The sequence below is a fragment of the Eurosta solidaginis genome, chromosome 2 (genome assembly GCF_040869045.1).
Source record: "Eurosta solidaginis isolate ZX-2024a chromosome 2, ASM4086904v1, whole genome shotgun sequence".
Classification (NCBI taxonomy): domain Eukaryota; kingdom Metazoa; phylum Arthropoda; class Insecta; order Diptera; family Tephritidae; genus Eurosta; species Eurosta solidaginis.
In genome coordinates this window covers 232,630,137-232,646,766 of record NC_090320.1, presented here as the reverse complement: position 1 = coordinate 232,646,766, position 16,630 = coordinate 232,630,137, and the positions used below count along the sequence as shown (strand labels likewise).

General features: G+C 36.5%; 1 protein-coding gene and 2 long non-coding RNA genes across 10 annotated transcripts in view; 1 reads left to right on the top strand and 2 right to left on the bottom strand.

The window, feature by feature from the left end:
- The window catches only part of jhamt (juvenile hormone acid methyltransferase), a 144,347-nt gene that overhangs the window by 42,144 nt on the left and 85,573 nt on the right, over nucleotides 1-16,630 (top strand). The window lies entirely within an intron of this gene.
- On the bottom strand, nucleotides 2,144-2,915 carry LOC137242648 (uncharacterized). The gene is made up of 2 exons (XR_010950318.1): nucleotides 2,783-2,915; nucleotides 2,144-2,690 (listed from the first exon to the last, which is right to left on the bottom strand). It is a non-coding gene; the product is annotated as an uncharacterized lncRNA (long non-coding RNA).
- LOC137240676 (uncharacterized) overlaps nucleotides 7,783-16,630 on the bottom strand; it is a 61,893-nt gene continuing 53,045 nt past the window's right edge. The window contains exon 2 of the long non-coding RNA XR_010949802.1: nucleotides 7,783-8,343. This is a non-coding gene — a long non-coding RNA (uncharacterized lncRNA). The remainder of the gene's footprint in view (nucleotides 8,344-16,630) is intronic.

Genomic DNA, 16,630 nt, shown 5'->3' with positions numbered 1-16,630 from the left:
AGATATTCACAAAAATCGTATTTGTGGTCCGATTTGATTTGGTCCATATTTGGAACACATAATACATACATGAATAGAAAGCGACCTATGATGCCCGATTTGGCTCATATTTGGAACAAATATTGCATACAGTCCGGTAGAAGTGACATCAAAATATTTTGGAGTTAGAGGATGGACAAGCATACGTGGCGCAGAGTCGAGCAAAGTCTTTGGAAGGATTATGTATTGAGGACTTAGGTTGCAACAAATTGTCAGGAAAGAGTCCTTGTAATAATGAGTCACTAAATGAACTAAATAGAATGAGAAAGAATAGGCAATTAAATAAAGACTAAAAACTTGAAAATAAAATAATTTAAAAAAAATTTTTAAGTTAAACGGTTTTATTGAAAACAATACTTACATGAAGTAATAATAATACGAAAAGCTAGAAAATAATTAGGTAGGTTCTAGGTACTAGTCATCACACTCCTCATCAATCTAAGGCGTTGATCAGACAATTAAATAAAAGCATTGGACGCGTAATATTTCTATTGATAGTCATAAGTAAAACCAACTGAACCTTAATTAGGTTATGATACGCCTCACATTTTTAGAAATTTCACGCGCCCAACGCTTTTATGTAATTGTCTGATCAACGCCCTAGATTGATAAGGAGTGTGATGAATAGTACCTAGGACCTACCTAATTATTTTCTAGCTTTTCATATTATTATTACTTCATGTAAGTATTGTTTTCAATAAAACCGTTTAACTTAAAAATGTTTTTTTAATTATTTTATTTGTTGTTGCACTTTTCTACTCCTGTGGGATTAGTTTTCGGGTAGTCGAAAATATGTCGAAAACTAGAGCTGTTACAAAAAAAGTAAAATGATTTATGAAATCAGCACACAAAATCACATCTAATATGATAAAAATTTCCTTGGAAAATTTTGAAGAGTGAAAATTTGTTCCACAGTGTTATTTCTGAAAAAAAAAAAAAAAAACATGTAAGGAGGGAGCTGTGTTCGACTTTGGGGACGGCCTTATACCTTTTATGCTTTAACGAATCTATAACCGCAAAAACTAAACAATCAAACAAATCAATTATTTTAAAGACCATCAGTTTTGTACTGCTTGAAGTGTCTCCCGAAATGTTTATGGAGAAAATTAATATGATACGAGATTACCCGGCAGACTTTGTTCTCTCCAAAAATTACTGTCTACATTTAAAAAAAAAGGACAGGGCTGCCTTTGGCCGTGCCGAAGACTTCATATATTTCATGATTGAAGCTGAACAATAATCTGATGAAATTTCAAAAAATTTATAAAATATGGACAATCAGTTGAATATTGACATTTTCTCAGGCAGCAATGTATGCCTTATGTGTAAGCATATTTTTATCTGAGTAATCCGTTGTTGTGGATAAGTTCTACATATAAGACCGATCTTGAATATTTTTTCAGACAACATTGTATGCGTTGAATAATATACCCACGCACCGAATTTCATCAAAATATCTAAAAAATCGAGCGATTAGTTTGCATAGAAACAGAAACATTCATCCTGATCATTTCCGTATACTTGTTGGTGGTTCTATCTCTTCTCCGGTAAGGACGAGATTCGAACCAATTGTGATAAACCCTTTAATTTGCATGAAAGGTATATAAGTGGGAAGGAAACGGAATAGTTAAATGCAAATGTAAAGGAAACAATAGTAAAGTTAGGCCGAGACAGTAAAGTTTAGTAAAGTAAAGAAAAAAGAAAGGAAGATCTGAAATTAGACATAAAGAAGGGGCGGACCCGAAACCAGACCTAAGTAAAAGCCATAAGCGAAATTCAAACTGAAACAGATACAAATGCAAATGGTATCTAAGTCAAAACCAGGGCCGATTAACCGAAGTCAAAGTGTAAACGACAATCGGTTTCTCAGTCGAACACGAACTAAATTATTTCCAGATAGATTTTAGAAAGGGTTAATTGTAATGCAGAATAGTCAGTTGGATTTTCGACAGCGTCAATTGGATATTCGAGAGAGTCAAGTGGAATTTAGAATTATCAATTGGAATTTTGAAAGCGTAATATGGATTTCAGAATTGTAGATTGGATTTTAGAAAACGTTGAATAGATTAAATTTACTCTTCATAAAATCCTTCTTAAAATGGAATTGTTTTATATGTAGACGTACATCCGTATATTTACACATCGAACTTGGTACTTCCACATTTTTAAAATACTGAATACGTGAAAATTTATTGTGCAAAAAACTTAAAATTAATACAGCTCATCGCTATTGTTAGAAACTTTCGGCCACTTTATACCTTTTATAAAACTCAGCAAGTGCGGCCTCCACAATACCTTCAGCAGTGCGTTCACCATTATAGCTTAAAGGCGAAATTTTATCTGTACCGAATATTTTAATGACGGGCGACACTACAATTCGATAACGTGCGGCAAGTGCGCGATGTTCTGTAGTATCGATAGCTCCCACTTTGACAACACCCTTTAACGCTGTTGCTACAATTTTGTATTCTGGTTGTAATGACCGACTATGTCTACACCACGGGAATAGAATTGAACAACCCAAATGGCATCATCATTGATGACGAGACGATCAAAGTTGTCGGGCATTAGTTCCGTCACGTCATCTTTTGCTGTATATAATGAGGACGCTTGTAAATGCATTGCGACCGCAGCGATCAACAGAAGTGTAGCTGCAAAGGTAAAGGAAACGTATCAAGTACTGGGCCACAATTATCGTCGAATTATTTTGAAATCTGATCAAAATTACAATCTCTATACTTACATATCATTAATTTCATCTTAAGGGGCTTGATTAAAATTTTGCTGTTATAATCGTAGACAGACAGTGTTTTTTGCACCCAAGCGCAATGAAATTCGCGTGATGTGTGAACGTTCACTAACTTCAGTGGCTTCTAAACGACTATTGGTGGAATATATAGATTACCGTAATCTATTTATACTTTCCTAAAAATCTAGTTTTCCACATTTTGTAATTGTAATTTCTATAGAATATTCCAGGAATCAGTTGTAATAAAGAAATTCAATGCTGTCGACTATCTGCCAGTGGCGTAACTAGGATTTCATAATGGGGGGTTTGGTTCGAAGATTTGGGTATAATTATTTTATGGAAACATTTTCCACATTTCCACGGCATCACGTCTTTCTAAACATATTCTAATACCTAAAAGGGTGCCGAATTTCGAACTTCGAAAGCTCATAACCATGTTCTCAGGCTAACTTCGAAAACCGAGAGACTCCTTTTTGTAATCTCATTAAAATGAAATGATGTATTCAGTTTGGTCCAAGTCTCGAAAGTTTTAAGTCCCTAGAAAATAAGAGATAGAATCACCAATGAGAATATCGAAATGATTAGGTTGATGAAATAATTGATTTAGCCATATTTGTCTGTCTATTTGAAAGCAAACCCGCCATTAAATTTTTGAGATATCTTGATAAAATTAGATGAGATGGTATATTTAGGGGGCCGATTGGACATTTGCCAGAACCGACTGGACCGGACCGCTACAGCATCTATCTATACCGCATCGAGCCGAATTTTAAGAAAATCGGTTTTTTATTATACATATCTCCCTCATTTCATGAGATATAAGCTTCAAATTTCATCAGATGTATTCTTGTCTGAGAAAATCGTTTGATTACTTCAATTGATATTTTATGAAGTAATTTAAATAAGTAAGGACGCGGCTGGCTTCGTCACATCCGATTTTTCTTTATTTATACATATATCCCTTACAACCGATTGTTGCAAGAGCTAGGGGTATAAAATTTTACAAAATGATGACATACGTAGCATTTGTAGATATCGGCCGTATATATCCTATATAACCGATCGTTCAGTTAAAAAGCTTTTCTAATTTCTGCCTCATTTTAACAGCTAAACATTTCAGTGGCATCAAACAATTACATATGTGGTATATATTGTGGAAACAAAATCATATATATCGGTCATATACATATACTCGTATAGTACGATACATATCACAAACAATCTATTGTTCAGATAAGAGGTTCACGGTCATAGCAGACAACAAGAAACGTAAAATTTTGTGTGAGGATTACCGATCTACTGCTAATATGATATTTATCAAAAACGTCGCTTATGCACATCTGTTCCATATATATTACATATTTTATACAGCCGATTATTCGAATACTACAAATAGGATAAGATTATTCATCAGATCTATTCATGAAAGATATAAAGTTTTCGGCATAGCCGAATATAGTCCCACCCTTACTTGCTTGTTTATAACTCTATCAAAATTGGGTACTGTACTGCCCAATTAACACTTTTTAAGCTTTATTCTTTTGATTGAAAAGAAAATATCAAATTACTTATTTATAAAACGTTTCTGGTAACACTATGACCTCATTCAGCCTATTTGAGGTTCTCCAGAATATACATATATAAGTTGATAATTAAGCTAATTATTGCCAGATCTAAAGACAAATTAGCATTTTTCAAGTATTCGTTTTATTTTTGTTTCAATGAAAAATTAGAACTAAATAAATATTGACTATTTTTGGGGCAAAACAAGCACTGACGCAGCTGTGTTTGGCAGTGTGGACGGCGTTATACCTTTCATGTTTTTGATGGGACCATAAACTCAAAACTTAATCAACCAAATAATCATTTAAAGAGTATCAGTTTAAAGGATATTCTTCGAAATGTTAATAATACTAGAGTGCACGGCAGATTTTGTTCTTCCCAAAAACTACTTTGCTCAAATGTGACAAGCAAAGACGAGACTGCCTTTTGCTGTAATAGAGTAATTTTTTATAAGCGCGGTGGAAGGCCGCCTATGCAGAAAGGTGTTCTGCACAGAAATACTATGGATACCACCCCCGGTTTCGGAAGGACCCGCGGGCCATTTTTCGTAAATATCTTTTGAATGAGTTAAAATTTTTCTTTTCCGCCTTCGGATTATTAATACTGATGTAAAGACGCGTCGTTTGACACCTCTCTCTCAATATTTTTGGTAGCGTATTAGCAGTCGACCCCTCAACTAGACTATTACCGAAACCTCTTATCGGATACAAATTCTAATAGTCCGAGCCGAGCGGTTAGACGGATGTGGCTAAATCAACTCAACTCATCCTGATCATTCCGGTATAGTTGTTGTTGGGCCTATCTCTGCTTATCTTTTTGGACCAAACTTAATATATTATTCCATTTTTATGAGAGGTATAAAAATGGCTTTTGAAACATAATTATAAAGTTTCTACACTTTTCCCCGAAATTTAAAATTTACCCAAAAATTGGCGTAATTTCCACTTATATAAGCCTCAATGACGTTCGTAAAATACTACATTCATTAAAGTGATACTTTTGATATCAAAATATTATGATTTTAAAAGGTTCTGAAGTGAAACAACCAAAACTTATCCGAACTTTTTGTTTATATCATCAAAATTAAAAGTGGTTCATCGAATGCTAGACCACAGATCTTTTCGGTTTTAATAAGCACTCATTTTACCCAAACCAAATACATATTCATACTTGGTTGCCTCAAAAAACTTTGAGAAAAACCTGCAAATATTACGAATGAGTCAAATATGAGCTACGCTTCTTTGGGTGCTCATAGTTTTGAATAATGGAGGTGCGCAATAAATTTACGCCAGCTTATGGAATTTTTCATGCAAAATCTACACCTAGTTCAAAATTTCCGAACGATACCTCAGTTTTCTGCCCATCTATCGGAATTATGAAAATGAGTAGGTAAGTGAGACTTACATAAATCACAATATTTCACAAAAATGTTTGGCGTTGAGAGATTCGAACCAATCCTGATAAACCCTTTAATTTTCATGAAATGTATAAAAGTGGGAAGGAATGGAAATGCAAATGTAAAGGAAACAAAAGTAAAGTTAGGTAGAATACAGTAAAGTTTAGTAAAGCAAAGAAAAAGGAAAGGAAAGGAAGCAAAAACCAGAACTGAAATTAGACTTAAAGAAGGGGCGGACCCGAAACCAGCCAGAACTATATACAAGCCTTAAACCAGGCATGCTTAACCAACGAACCGATATCATTTCGTTGCGATAATTAACGTTAATAAACGAAACAAAGTCATTTCGTTTCGTTTATTACCGTTAAGAAAGTCAAATTAACGAAATGATTTTGTTTCGTTTTCTGCCGTATCAAAACGAAATCAAATCGTTTATGTTGATTATTAATTTCAAACTATGCTGGCAAAGCTGACTGGTGGCGGAGTCATTAAAGGTGAAAGCATTAGCTAAGCTGATTGCAACTTTTCTCATGAATTTTGACAGTACGAACATTTCTCAGAGTATTTTTGACATTACCACCAACGAATTACACAAACAAATTACATGCAGTTTGTGTGTATGTCCGCTCGCTGTTGCCACCTTACGGCTTCACCATGGCTATAGCATTGCCAGCACAATTCAAACATGAAGTATCACGTTTTTGTTAACGTTTTTAACGTTAACGAAAGCTCTTCGTTTCCGTTAAAAACGAGATACAATTAATCTTGATAATTTCTTTATCGATAATATTTCGAAGTGTTTCAACGGAAATGGTGGAAATTTTTTGATAAACGATTAGCTTAACGTTAAGGTGCATCCCTGCCTTAAACGAAATTCAAACTGAAACAGATACAAATGCAAATGGTATCTAAGTCAAAACCATATATGGGGCCGATTAACCGAAGTTAAAGTGTAAACGACAATTGATTTCTCAGTCGAACACGAACTATGTACATTATTTCTAGATAGATTTTAGAAAGGGTTAATTGTAACGCAGAATAGTCAATTCGACAGCGTCAATTGGATCTTCGAAACAGTCAAATGGAATTTAGAATAATCATTTGCAATTTTGAAAGCGTCATATGGATTTCAGAATTGTCAATTGGATTTTAGAAAACGTTGAAAAGAATAAATTTACTCTTCATAAAATCCTTCTTGAAATGGAATTGTTTTTAATGTAGACGTACATCCGTATCTTTACACATCGAAAATGGTTCTTCCACCTTCAACACCACACAATAAATGTTAACGTATTCAGTATGTTAACATTTATTGTGTAAAAAACTTAAAATTAACAAACTCATCGCTATTGTTAGAAACTTTCGGCCACCTTATACCTTTTTATTAACCTCAGAAAGTGCGGCCTCCACAATAGCTTCAGCAGTACGTTCACCATCATAGCTTAAGGGCGAACGTTTATCTGTACCGAATATTTTAATGACAAGTGACTCTGGGATTCGATAACGTACGGCAAGTGCGCGATGTTCTGTAGTATCGATAGCTCCCATTTTGACAACACCCTTTAAAGATGTTGCTGCAATTTTGTATTCTGGTTGTAATGATTTACTATATCTACACCATGGGAAATAGAATTGAACAACCCAGAAGGCATCATCATTGATAACAAGACGATCAAAGTTGTCGGGCGTTAGTTTTACCACGTCATCGTTTGATGTATATAATAAGGACGCCTGTAAATGCGTTGCGACCGAAGCGATCGACAGAAGTGTAGCTGCAAAGGTAAGGGAAACGTATCAAGTACTGGGACACAAGTATTGTTGACTATCTGCCAGTGGTGTAACTTGGATTTCAGAATGGGGATTTTGGTTCGAAGATTTGGGTATAATTACACGGGTCAACACAAAATTTGACTTTGACTTTAAAGCATTAAATTTCAATTCTTTAAACCGTAATTTGACGAAAAAACAATATATGGCATGAAAAAGTTTGCTTTCCTATTTAGGAAACCTATTGAACGTAATGAAACAATTCAAATAAATATTTTTATTAAGTTTTAATATCCGAAATAACTTAAAAAAAAGTGGAAAATAATTTAAAAGTGTACACTTTTACTTTTTTTTATGTTCATAGGTACTATCCCTCAATAAACCCCAAATATAGTCTCCCATCATGTTTTCATATTACTGGTCTTGATAACGTTGTTCGAAGAATAGCCTAAAAGCTCTGCTTTACTTTTTGGTAAATTTAAATATCTAATCAAATCACTAAAATCTGCAGTAGTGATGAAATGATGTTTTGGTTGTTCTGGTGTTGGTAAAAACTCTTTATCGGCATTGCTTTTCTAGGAACTAAGGGATGATCCAATTCCCTGCTATAATTTTTTCGTTGGCTCTGGTCCTGGTCGTGTCAGATCGTGTGCGACTGGAGAAGAAGAAGATTCAAGATCAGGATATTCGATAGACTTTGTATTTTTAACTCTACGTCTTTTACTCGGATTCACAATGCAAAAGTAGCAGTCTTTAATGTGGTCTTTTGGTTCTCCCCAGATTCTTGATGTTACAAATTTCATAGTTCTTTTCTCGCCTCGATACCAACCTAAAATATAGAAAAAGAAATCAATGTGTCTACTTTACAATGACATTTTAGGTTATTCTAGATTTGTACAAAACACCTGATCGTTGTTTAGTTATCACTCTAGCGCCATGAGTATTATTACTATAACTATTACGAAAGCAAACTGTTTTCCGAAAAAACGTATTTTATTTTCGTTTTTGTATATAATAAAAGAGAAAATCATGAAATAAACTTTAGGACAAAGAACAAACTTTTTTTTGTAAAGTCGTGTTATTTTAAGGAAGCATTTCCACGGCATCACGCCCTTCTATACATATTCTAATACCTAAAACAGTGCCGAATTTCGAACTTCGAAAGCTCATAACCATGTTTTCAGGCTAACTTCGAAAACGGAGACACTCCTTTTTATAATTTTCATTAAAATGAAATGGTATATTCAGTTTCAAAGTCTCGAAAATTTTAAGCTTCCTATACTCGCGCCAATTATTATAACATCAATACTCGCGCACGGTCTCACAGATCGATAGTTCATACCCCCTACAATATATATATTTTTTTAAATATCATAATTATTTAAAAATTTAGGGCATAATGAAACAAAATAGTGTGCATAGTACTTTATTTATTAATTATTTTACAGGCTTTCAGTCTATCACAAATCAGTCTCTAAACTTGATATATTTTTCTTAAGTAATAGGAAAACAAAAATAAAATCTGAATTTCTTCTTAAAAACAAAATAAAGTTCTTAATAATAACAAAAAACATATCAAAGTATATATTTATCTATGTTTGGCTTAGTTTTGAGGCTCGCCATAACAATCAAGGCATACTTGCGTGGGTCTCACGGACCGCTTGGCGCCAAATGCTACAACACATACGCTTCGTACGAACGTACAGCGTGCACTAAAACGAAGTAAGCCACAAATCCTACAGCTGGCATAGAGGTCCGCTTCTCCATATTTTCGTGCATAAAAATAATTACGACAAGTAAGGAAGGCTAAGTTCGGGTGTAACCGAACATTACATACTCAGTTGAGAGCTATGGAGACAAAATAAGGGAAAATCACCATGTAGGAAAATGAACCTAGGATAACCCTGGAATGGGTTGTTTGTACGATATGGGTATCAAATGAAAGGTGTTAATGAGTTTTTTAAAAGGGCGTTGGCCTCAGTTCTATAGGTGGACGCCTTTTCGAGATATCGCCATAAAGGTGGACCAGGGGTGACTTTAGAATTTCTTTGTACGATATGGGTATCCAATGAAAGGTGTTAATGAGTATTTTAAAAGGGTATTGGCCTCAGTTCTATAGGTGGACACCTTTTCGAGATATCGCCATAAAGGTGGACCAGGGGTGACTCTAGAATTTGTTTGTACGATATGGGTATCAAATGAAAGGTGTTAATGAGTATTTTAAAAGGGAGTAGGCCTTAGTTCTATAGGTGGACGGCTTTTCGAGATATCGCCATAAAGGTGGACCAGGGGTGACTCTAGAATTTGTTTGTACGATATGGGTATCAAATGAAAGGTGTTAATGAGTATTTTAAAAGGGAGTGGGCCTTAGTTCTATAGGCGGACTGCTTTTCGAGATATCGCCATAAAGGTGGACCAGGGATGACTCTAGAATTTGTTTGTACGATATGGGTATCAAATGAAAGGTGTTAATGAATATTTTAAAAGGGCTTGGGCCTTAGTTCTATAGGTGGACGCCTTTTTGAGATATCGCCATAAAGGTGGACCAGGGGTGACTCTAGAATTTGTTTGTACGATATGGGTATCAAATGAAAGGTGTTAATGAGTATTTTAAAAGGAGGGGCCTTAGTTCTATAGGCGGACGGGTTTTCGAGATATCGCCATAAAGGTTGACCAGGAGTGACTCTAGAATTTGTTTGTACGATATGGGTATCAAATGAAAGGTGTTAATGAGTATTTTAAAAGGGAGTGGGCCTTAGTTCTATAGGCGGACGGCTTTTCGAGATATCGCCATAAAGGTGGACCAGGGGTGACTCTAGAATTTGTTTGTACGATATGGGTATGAAATGAAAGGTGTTAATGAGTATTTTAAAAGGGAGTGGGTCTTAGTTCTATAAGCGGACGGCTTTTCGAGATATCGCCATAAAGGCGGACCAGGGGTGACTCTAGAATTTGTTTGTACGACATGGGTATCAAATGAAAGGTGTTAATGAGTATTTTAAAAGGGAGTGGGCCTTAGCTCTATAGGTGGTCGCCTTTTCGGGATATCGTTATAAAGGCGGACCAGGGGTGAATCTAGAATGCGTTTGTACAATATGGGTGTCAAACGAAAGGTGTTAATGAGTGTTTTAAAAGGGAGTGGGCCTTAGTTCTATGGGTGGACGCCTTTACGAGATATTGCCATAAAGGTGGACCAGGGGTGACTCTAGAATTTGTTTGTACGATATGGGTATCAAATGAAATGTGTTAAAGAGTATTTTAAAAGGGAGTGGACCTTAGTTCTATGGGTGGACGCCTTTTCGAGATATCGCCATAAATGTGGACCAGGGGTGACTCTAGAATTTGTTTGTACGATATGGGTATCAAATGAAAGGTGTTAATGAGTATTTTAAAAGGGAGTGGGCCTTAGTTTTAGTTTTATAGGTGGACGCCTTTTCGAGATATCGCCATAAAGGTGGACCAGGGATGACTCTAGAATGCGTTTATACCATATGGGTATCAAACGAAAGGTGTTAGTGAGTATTTTAAAAGGGAGTGGGCCTTAGTTCTATAGGTGGACGCCCTTTCGGGATATCGCTATAAAGGTGGACCAGGGTTGACTCTAGAACACGTTTGTACATTATGAGTATCAAACGAAAGGTGATAATGAGTATTTTAAAAGGGATTGGGCTTAAGTTCTATAGGTGGACGCCTTTTCGATATATCGCCATAAAGGTGGACCAGGGGTGACTCTATAATGTGTTTGTACAATATGGGTGTCAAATTAAAGGTATTAATAAGAATTTTAAAAGGGAGTTGTGGTAGTTGTATATATGAAGGCGTTTTCGAGATTTCGACCAAAATGTGGACCAGGGTGATCCAGAACATCATCTGTCGGGTACCGCTAATTTATTTATATATGTAATACCACGAACAGTATTCCTGCCATGATTCCAAGGGCTTTCGATTTCGCCCTGCAGAACTTTTTCATTTTCTTCTACTTAATATGGTAGGTGTCACACCCATTATACAAAGTATTTTTCTAAAGTTATATTTGCGTCAATAAACCAATGCAATTACCATGTTTCATCCCTTTTTTCGTATTTGGTATAGAATTATGGCATTTGTTTCATTTTTCGTAATTTTCGAAATCGAAAAAGTGGGTGTGGTCATAGTCGGATTTCGGCCATTTTTTATACCAATATAAAGTGTGTTCAGATAATTATGTGAACTGAGTTTAGTAAAGATATATCGATTTTTGCTCAAGTTATCGTGTTAACGGGCGAGCAGAAGGACAGACGATCTACTGTGTGTAAAAACTGGGAGTGGCTTCAACCTTTTTCGCCCTTTTTCACAGAAAACAGTTATCGTCCCAGAATCTAAACGCCAACCAAATTTCACAAGGATTGGTAAATATTTGTTCGACTTATGGCATTAAATGTATCCTAGACAAATCAAATGAAAAAGGGCGGAGCAACGCCCATTTTGAAATTTTCTTTTGTTTTTGTATTTTGTTGCACCATATCATTACGGGAGTTGAATGTTGACATAATTTACTTATATACTGTAAAGATATTAAATTTTTTGTAAAAATTTCACTTTACAAAATTTTTTTTTTAAAGTGGGCGTGGGCGTTCTCCGATTTTGCTAATTTTTATTAAGCATACATATTGAAATACAAGTAACGTTCCTGTAAAATTTCATCATGATATCTTCAACGACTGCGAAATTACAGCTTGCAAAACTTCTAAATTACCTTCTTTTAAAAGTGGGCGGTGCCACGCCCATTGTCCAAAATTTTACTTATTTTCTATGCGTCATAAGTTCAACCCACCTACCAAGTTTCATCGCTTCATCCATCTTTTGTAATGAATTATCGCACTTTTTCGATTTTTCGAAATTTTCGATATCGAAAAAGTGGGCGCGGTTATAGTCCGATATCGTTCATTTTAAATAGCGGTCTGAGATAAGTACCCAGGAACCTACATAACAAATTTCGTCAAGATACCTCATAATTTACTCAAGTTATCGTGTTAACGGACGGACGGACGGATGGACGGACATGGCTCAATCAAATTTTTTTTCGATACTGATGATTTTGATATATGGAAGTCTATATCTATCTCGATTCCTTTATACCTGTACAACCAACCGTTATCCAATCAAAGTTAATATACTCTGTGAGCTCTGCTCAACTGAGTATAAAAATGTGTTTCGTCGGTCTCAGAGACCAATGCGCGAGTATAGGAAGGTTAAGTCTCTAAAAAAGAAGAGATAGAATCACCAATGAGAATACCGAAATGAATAGGTTGATGAGCTAAGTGGATTTAGCCATGTCCATCTGTCTATTTGAACGTAAACCGGTCATTAAATTTTTGAGATATTTTGATAAAATTTGATGAGAGGGTATATTTAGGGGTCATTTGTCGGAACCGACTGGCGCCGCCACTACAGCATCTATAACCCATACAGCCGAGTTTTAAGAAAATCGGTTTTTTATTATACATATCTTCCTCATTTTATGTGATATAAGGTTCAAATTTCATCAGATGTATTGTTGTTTGAGAAAATCGTTGGATTACTTAAAATGATATTTTATGAAGTAATTTAAACAAATAAGGACGCAACTGGCTTCGGCACATCCCAAATACAACATTTTTCTTTATTTATATATCCCTTACAACCGATTGTTGCAAGAGCTAGAGGTATCAAATTTTATAAACTGAGTACATACTAGCATTTGTCGTAGATATCGGTCGTATATATAGCATATATCCCTTATTACCGATAGTTCAGTTAAAAAGCTTTTCTAATTTCTGCCTCATTTTAACAGCTAGAAATTTCAGTGGCATCAAACGATTGCATATGTGGTATATATTGTGGAAACAAAATCGTATAGATCGGTCATACATATACTAGCATAGTACATATCCCAAACAATCTATTGGTCAGATAAGAAGTTCACGGCCATAGCTATCAAATGCAGACAAAAAGAAACGTAAAACTTTGTGTGAGGATTACCGATCTACTGTTAATGTGATATTTATCGAAAACGTCGCTTATGCACATCTGTTCCATATATATTACATATTTTATACAGCCGATTATTCGAATACTACAAATGGGATAAGATTATTCCTCAGATCTATTCATGAAAGGTATAAAGTTTTTGGCATAGCCTGTTTATAGCTCTATCAAAATTGGGTACTGTACTGCGCAATTAACACTTTTTAAGTTTTATTCTTTTGATCGAAAATAAAATATGAAATTACTTATTTATAAAATGTTTCTGGTAACACCATGGCCTCATTCAGTCTATTTGAGGTTCTCAAGAATATACATATATAAGTTGATAATTAAGCTAATTATTGCTAGATCTAAAGACAAATTAGCATTTTGTTTTTCTCAAGTAATCGTTTTATATTTGTGTCAATGAAAAAACAGAACTAAATAAATATTGACTATTTTTGGGGCAAAACAAGCACTGACGCAGCTGTGTTTGGCAGTGTGGACGGCTTTATACTTTCATGCTTTTGACGGGACTATAAACTAAAAACTTAATCAACCAATTAATCATTTAAAGAGTATCAGTTTCAAGGATATTCTTGGAACTGTACATTTTTATGATACTAGAGCACACGGCCAACTTTCTTCTTCCTGAAAACTACTTTGCTCAAAGCCGAGCACTTCATATATTTTGTGAATGGAACTGAATAATAACCTGACGAAACTTCAAAAATTCATAAAACCTGAACAATTGGTTGTATCGACTGATCTTGAAGATTTTTTGAGGCAACATGTATTGTACATATGTATTTAAGCAACTGGTGAAATTTTAAGGTTCTAGCTATTAAAAAGTTTTTTCGTCTTTTTAACGAAAACCCCCTTAAAGGAACAATCAGTTGTTTGTGATATATGTATATTATACTAGCCTTTACCAGCGGCCTCGTCAGCAAGGAGAAAATGAAATATATGGGCTATTCACGTTAACCTGCTTACCAAGTTATTTGTTTAAAAAAAATTGTCCATCTAATATATTTTAACAATGCCGACTCATTCAGTCTATGTGAGGTCCTCATGGACCGGCCAGTTCAATATATTTTATTTTTGTAATAGAGTAAAAAAAATAACTAAATGAGCTGATAACCTGATAGGATCCCCAAATGATCGAAATTATCCAGATGAAGCCACGAAATGACCCCGACGTATCGCGGAGGGATCCCGAAAGCCATCCAGAAATGCTCCCAGAAGGGTCTGGAAATGCTCCCAGAATAGTCCCAAAAAATTGCCGAAATGACAACGATTCTAGACTGATCCAGAGGACCATGATTCCTAAGGGGTATCCAAATGATCCCGAAATAGTCTCGAGAAAGTTCCGAAATTTCCCTGACAGGCTCCCGGATGGTTCCCAAGCACCATCCCCAAATAATCCCGAAATACTACCGAAATTGCCCCGGTGGGATCCCGAAAACCATTCAGACGGGATAAAAGTATGTCCGTCTCCTGATTCTAAGCTACCTCTCCACCAATTTCCAGCCAAATCGGTTCATCCGTTCTTGAGTTATAAATAGTGTAACTAACACCACTTGCTTTTATAAATGTACTAGCCTTTACCCGCGGCCCCGTCCGCAAGGAGAAATTGAAATATATGGGCTGTTCACGCTAGCCTGCTTATCAAGTTATCTCTTTAAAATTTTTTTCTGTCTAATGTGTTTTATTTTTGTAATAGGGTTAAAAAATAGAACTAAATGAGATGATAACCTGATAGGGTCCCCAAATCCCGATATTATCTAGAAAAAGCCACGAAAGGACCCCGACGGTATCGGAGACGGATCCCGAAAACCATCCATAAATGCTCCCGGAAGGGTCTCCAAAAGGTCACGGAATAGCCCCAAAAAGTCCCGAAATAACGACACGATTCTAGACTGATTCAGAGAACCACACATCCCTGAAGGGTACCCAAATGATCCCGAAATAGTTCCGAAAAAGTTCCAATGACGGGATCCCGAACGGAACCGAAAACCATCCAGAAATTATCTTGGAAGGGTCCCAAAATGATCCCGAAATATTCCCGAAAAAATTCCGAAATGATCCCGATGCGATCCCGGGCGGCTCCCGAAACCATCCAGAATTGATCTTTGAGGGATCCGCAAATGACCCCGAAATAGTAGAGAAAAAGTCCCGAAATTACCCCGATGGGATCCCGGACGGATCCCGTAAAGCATCCAGAAATGATCCGGGAAGGATCCCCTAATGATCCAGGAATAGTCCCGAAAAGGTCCCAAAATAATCCCGATGGGATCCCGGACGGATCCCGAAAAAAACACACAGAATTAATCTCTGAAGGATCCGAAAATGTCCCCGAAATTGTAGAGAAAAAGAACCGAAATTACCCCGATGGGATCCCGGACGGATCCCGTAAAACATCCAGAACCAGAAATGATGCCGGAAGAGTCCTCAAATGATCTCGAAATAATACAGAAAAAGTCACGAAATGACTTCGGCGGGATCCCGAAGACCATCAAGAAATGATGCCTGAAGGGTCCCCAAATGACCCCGAAATAGTCCCGAAATTACCCGACGGAGTCCCGACAACCATCCAGAAATGATGCCGAAATAGTTCTGACGAAGTTCCGAAATGATCCTGACGGGATCCAGGACGGATCCGAAAGTCATGAAGAAATGATTCTTGAAAGGTCCCTAAATGATCCCGAAAAAGTCCGGAAATGACCCTGACGGGATCCCCCCCAGCGGGTTAGGGGGGGGGTCAGAATATACCCGCGGTAGGTATGCCTGTCGTAAGAGGCGACTAAAATACCAGATTCAAGGGGCTGTGTAGCGCAACCCTGCAGGTTGCCAGCGCAACATATAGCTTCTCCAAACCCTTATGGAACTTGGGGTTGGGAGGGAGGGGATGGCCTGAAGGTTTAATGTGGCCACATAAATCGTTCCCGAGATGGTCGGGCCAGCACCTTAATGGTGCTGTGGTACCGGAGCGTACCGGATCTGTATCCGGCAAAGGACCATCACATCGATAACACTCCCCAAAGCCTTCGGGGAGCAACCTTATCGCTACAACAACAACAACAACAACGGGATCCTGAAAGTCATCCAGAAATGATTTCGGAAGGCTCCCC